This window comes from Antedon mediterranea, chromosome 5, assembly GCF_964355755.1.
Source record: "Antedon mediterranea chromosome 5, ecAntMedi1.1, whole genome shotgun sequence".
NCBI lineage: Eukaryota > Metazoa > Echinodermata > Crinoidea > Comatulida > Antedonidae > Antedon > Antedon mediterranea.
Genome location: NC_092674.1, coordinates 12,388,348 through 12,394,508, shown reverse-complemented (window position 1 = coordinate 12,394,508; position 6,161 = coordinate 12,388,348). Strand labels below are relative to the sequence as shown.

At 31.6% G+C, this 6,161-nt stretch overlaps 1 long non-coding RNA gene across 6 annotated transcripts; it reads right to left on the bottom strand.

Moving 5' to 3' along the window:
• Positions 1–201: 201 nt before the first annotated feature.
• LOC140048706 (uncharacterized) lies at positions 202–4,893 on the bottom strand. Of its 6 annotated transcripts, none has more exons than XR_011845124.1 (6): positions 4,618–4,893; positions 3,792–3,857; positions 3,152–3,235; positions 2,504–2,589; positions 1,857–1,937; positions 202–1,257 (listed from the first exon to the last, which is right to left on the bottom strand). It is a non-coding gene; the product is annotated as an uncharacterized lncRNA (long non-coding RNA). The 6 variants fall into 6 exon arrangements; XR_011845121.1 differs by having other exon boundaries at positions 3,156–3,235; positions 4,651–4,892; XR_011845120.1 differs by having other exon boundaries at positions 4,651–4,890.
• Between the last annotated feature and the right edge of the window lie 1,268 nt (positions 4,894–6,161).

The following is a 6,161-nucleotide window of genomic DNA, read 5'->3' as shown; positions in this document are numbered from 1 at the left end:
AATTAAGCATAACAACAAGTTTACGAAATTATTTACACCCGGAAGTTTTAAAAATTAACATCGATCGGCCTAGCAAATGTAAACAATGGAAAGTTTGAAAAAATGCTTGTCAAATTGTACACTTTTTGTTTTTATTCGTAATTTTCATAAATACTTGGAAAATCTAGGTAAAAGTTTGATTATATATGATTACATGAGACATTGAATTGTTAGGAGGTGACGGTGAAAATCTCAAGAAATTTTCATTTAAAAACTCGACTGTTTTGTTAAATGCGAAACAGCGTATTTGGCGAGAGGTCGATGAACGCGGCTGATAACCGCTCGCTAGGCTGTACGCAACTAGGCCTAGGTTGTAGCTAGGCCTAGTTGGTACGTATAAGTAGTGTAATCATACTATACATCATTTTAATTTACAATAGAATAAATAATAAGCTTAATTATTATCATTGTATTTATTTCAACTGAATATAATTCATCATAAATGTAAAAATTTAGTAAAACTACTAACTACCAGGCCTAGCTAGGCCCTTAAAATTAAAGCCTATACAAAAATACTCAAACTACTGTATGATAAATATAATATAACATTAAAGGTTGGTAAAATTAAAATTTCTTTTCTTTTTTGTTGGCAACACAGTTTCACGAAAAGGCTTTACGTTCTACTTGCTTCTGTTGTTGAACAAAATTTAAAGAAAAGGATAACAAATACAACTTAAAAAATATGAAAACCATCACAAATTTGCACTAAATCTAACAAATGTAAAATTACAACCTATATACATTTATACAACCTGCCATTCGCGAATTTTCAATGGATACTGTATACTACCACGCTAACATTTAAATTAACAGGGCATGGACCAAATTGCTTGGCATGCTACACTTCAACAACAACTATGACCTGGGCCAAAACTACATTCACAAGTGAAAGAACACACTGGCGTTTAAGGGAACAGTTTTTTGTCTGGTACAGCTGCTCCATAATCTGCTTTTCTTCTTTATATCTTCACTCTTTTTTAAAGTTTATACTAACAAATTTAATTAAATGAACATACCTCATAATCAAATAACTGTTTTCTCATCCTAATTTATATACATAGTTTAAAAAGCGCCAATTTTCAATTAAGATTACATCATACATTGTATATTTCTATTCAACAAAATTGTCAGAACTTTCTATTATTTAAATGTCTAAGATAGTCAGATCTTGGGTCCATTCTACAGTCACCACAGATTGACTTTTTCATCACAAAATTTCTGAAATTATAAAATGTATTAATGTGTAAATTAAGTATTTTTTAATTCCATAAAAATATCATACAAGTATTTTTAGCAGAATACAGGCATATTGCACCAGGTGTAATACAGCCTAAGCTACATATGCTTGAGCACCATGCTATTGCATTCATGAGAGAATGGAAGGGGGTCTCTGAGCAAGGCTAATACATGCCAAACTCAACCGTCACAAAACAGCAGTGTGGATTAGAGTCAAACTTAGACTCATCTGATTTTCACATCTCCAATGATACAAAATGAAATAATAAAACCCAACAAATGCAAGAAAGCCAACAAAGAATGATTCATTAACATTAATGATCATAAAATATTGTACATTTTTAAATGTTAAAGGAATATTGCATTGTATTGATTTCCTTTTAACAATGCCTAATGATAATGAATATGTAAAAGTAATACTATAGTATGTCTATATTTCAGTTACTAACTAATTACTATTGATTGATAGTACTACTGCTGTACTGTACATGTGTTAGTGATTGATTGTTAAAGTTACAAATTCATAGCATGGTAAACACAATTTAAAATTTACTAGTTCTTGAACAGTAAAATAAACTTACCTATATAGATGGTAGGTATAGGTATTGGTCCAAATCTGTTTAAAATGTTTTAGCCATTTTGGGTTGCCGCTATATATGTACCTAAAAAATAGTAATAGTAATAGTATAACATTATAATAAGAATTAATTAAAATTAACTTATTAAATTTACTATGGTTGCATACATACTAATTTGAATATGCAGTGATGAGCAAAAACAAATGTTAAAATTCATTATTTATAATAATTGTAATTATTACATACAGGGTAGGCATATATGCCTTATGTCATTGCATAGGGTATATATAACCAGGTATCCTCATAATAAACATTATTTGTAATAAATACTGTAAATATATTAAAAATAAAAATTAATAATAATTAAATAATAATATATAGGCATAGAGCCTCTAGGCCTAATTAGGTAGCCTACTAATACCTAGCCTATTGCTCTAGGCTAGGCTAAATAAGCTGGAAAGCTGCTTCTCTGTAGGCTGCTAGTGCAAGAGAGCACAGGTCTAGCTAGTATATTAAAATAAAAATAGGGCCTATAATATAGGCCTAGCCTACCCAGCCAGTGGTAGTGATTGGTTGTTAATATTGAAAATTAATAGCATGGTAAACACAATTTAAAATTTACTAGTTCTTGAACAGTAAAATAAACTTACCTATAATATAGATGGTAGGTATAGGTATAGGTATTGGTCAAAATCTGTTTAAAATGATTTTTCCACTTCGGGTTGCCGCTATGTACCTAAAAAATAGTAAAACATTACTATAAGAATTAATTAAAATTAGCTTATTAAATTTAATATGGTTGCATACATACTAATTTGAATATGCAGTGATAAGCAAAAACGAATGTTTAAATTCATTATTTATAATATTGTAATTGTAATTATTACATACAGGGTAGGCATATATGCCTTATGTCATTGCATAGGGTATATATAACCAGGTATTCTCATAATAAACATTATTTAAATAAAATACTGTAAATATATTAAAACTAAAAATAATAATAATTAAATAATAATATATAGGCGTAGAGCCTAGACCTAATTAGGTAGTCTACTTATACCTAGCCTATTGCTCTAGGCAAATAAATAAATAAATAAGCTGGAAAGCTGCTTCTCTGTAGGCTGCTAGTGTTAGAGAGCACAGGTCTAGCTAGTATATTAAAATAAAAATAGGGCCTATAATATAGGCCTAGCCTACCCAGCCAGTGGTAGTGATTGATTGTTAATATTGAAAATTAATAGCATGGTAAACACAATTTAAAATTTACTAGTTCTTGAGCAATAAAATAAACTTACCTACTGTATATAGATGGTAGGCTGCTAGGTATTGGTCCAAATCTGTTTAAAATGTTTTTGCCACTTCGGGTTGCCGCTATGTACCTAAAAAATAGTAAAACATTATTATAAGAATTACTTAAAATTAGCATATTAAATTTAATATGGTTGCATACATACTAATTTGAATATGCAGTGATGAGCAAAAACGAATGTTAAAATTCAATATTTATAATAATTGTAATTATTACATACAGGGTAGGCATATATGCCTTATGTCATTGCATAGGGTATATATAACCAGGTATTCTCATAAGAAACATTATTTAAATAAATACTGTAAATATATTAAACAAAAATTAATAATAATTAAATAATAATAGGCCTATATAGGCGTAGAGCCTAGCCTAATTAGGTAGCCTACTTATACCTAGCCTAATTGCTCTAGGCTAGGCTAAATAAGCTGGAAAGCTGCTTCTCTGTAGGCTGCTGCTAGTGATAGAGAGCACAGGTCTAGCTAGTATATTAAAATAAAAATAGGGCCTATGATATAGGCCTAGCCTACCCAGCCAGTGGTAGTGATTGATTGTTAATATTACAAATTAATAGCATGGTACACAATTTAATATTTGCTACTTCTTGAACAGCAAAATAATCTTACCTATATAGATGGTAGGTATGGTCCAAATCTGCTTAGCCACTTCAGGTTACTGCTCTATATATGTATCTACAATAGTATTAGTATAACATTAATAATTATTATAACAATTTTATAAAATTAACTTAACTTATTAAATTTAATATGATTGCATACTAATTTGAATATGCAGTGATGAGCAAAACCGAATGTTAATATGATGCTTGTCATTATTTATATTGTAATTATTACATACATATAGGCCTATAATATTCCCTATTGCATACATGTTACATAGGGTATATATAATCCTCATAATATTAAATTTACAGTTTTTGTAATGAATACTGTAAATTTAATAAAACTAAAATTAATTATAATGATTAAATAATATTAAAAATATATAGGCCTAGGCGTAGATCCTGGGCCTAATTTTAATTAGGTAGCCTACTAATACCTATTAGTATTAGGCTAGTAGGCTAGCCTACTCAAGGCCAGGCTAACTAAGCCGGAAAGCTGCTTCTCTGTAGTAGGCTGCTAGAGAACACAGGTCTAGCAAGGGCCTAGTATTAAAATAAAAATAGGGCCTATAATATTGGTATATGCCTACCCTACCCAGCCAGGCCTAAATAATTAAAATAATGTAACATTTCCAAACTCATTTGGGTCAGCTGTCACATGAAAGGCAGTGTTGCAACTAGAGTAGACATAAGCCTAAGCCTAAAAATGACACAATTTGAAACGGCCATAGCTCAAAAATTCAACCATCACCTCTCGACCATTACTATGTTATAACATTCACAGATAACTAAATTATCATGCAGTACCAAAGAATTAGAGTGAAAATTACATTTTTTAAAGATACGGACAAACAAACATGTACCTAATTTGGAAATGTCACTCACGTGCGTCAATTGGTCTATGCTTGTAATTTATGGTCCACCCTTCCATTAATTTTCAGCGTTACATTTCTTCTTAAAAACAAAACGACAACGTGCTTGTTTCATCCAGGGACTCTTTAATGAATATTCATATTTTTAGCGACCCTTTATTTTTTTATCTCATTCTCATTGGCTGTTTAAAACATGTCTTTAAATGACGTTTGACTCCACTCTGCACACGTGGATTTGTAAGTAATTGTTTATGTATGGTTACTCCAGCGATACGACTTGTAACGTTGAGGGCGCATGACTTAATTCGTATGTTTGAAACAGCTGTGAGTTTTAACAAAGTACCGTATTAAATCGTAAATGTTTTACTGTATTTAGTGGTATATTATTTATAGGCCTATAAAACATTAAAAACAATATTTCGTTACTGAGTGGATAAGAATATATTTTAAAATGTTTCCTCTTTGTACCTATCTTCTTCCCCCATCCCTCAACCCTTAATGTTACATACAAAACACAAATTGGGTTTGTTTAAATGAGTCCAAATAAAAAAATTTGACTCATTTTGTTTCTCTCTCGGAAGTAATTCCCAGGGTGCTAATTTTGGTTGACTACATAAATCATTGTGTATATTTATTCGTTTCTGTAAACGACAATGTGTTATAGTCCTGCGGTACGTATATTTGAAATCTCCATTTTTTTCTCGCTGGAAATACTGTGAATTCGAGAACCATCTGTGGGCACGACCTAGATGGTACGCGAGCGAAGCGAGCGTGCCATCTAGTTTTATTAATTAAATTACAGTATTTACTATTATTATTTATATAATCTAGGCCTACTAGTAGCCTAGCTAGGCATCTATTGAGCCTAATAAATCAAATAATAAATGAAAAATAAAATAATAATATTATTACTGATTGAAAAAAAGTATTTTTGGGGGGGGATCAGATCACCAGGCTAGGCCGGCCAGGACAAATGATACTCGTAATCAGTACAACCAAAGAATATAAATAGGTAAAGAATCAACAGTACGCGCTGTTATACATAGAAGGATAGGAAACGCGGACGCTTATTCGTGGACGCGTAAGAATCCAGCAGCCGAACGACGGCGGGCTCTAGATATGGTTCCCGTCTAATTCCACGTTTCGATGGATCGTGATGATCTGATGTGTTCTCGCGTTTGTGCTCTACTAATTTTGATATTATTAATATTTTGATAATCATTTTGATAAATAATCATCGTTTGCATTTTTATAGATATTTACAATAAAAGTTTTACCTTACCTACGCCTGAAGGTGGCGCACTTCTTTTGGCGAAAAAGAAATGCGCCACCTTCAGGCGTAGGCAAATAGTAACCTGGATGTGGTTTACACCGCCAACGGAACTGTTGTATCTTCTCCTTTTATTATCTTTGGTACAACTTAACGACTATCGGATCAGCATCAACACAGTACCAACACACGTCTCGCTATCGCCTATACTGACACACGTGTCTCGCGTTGC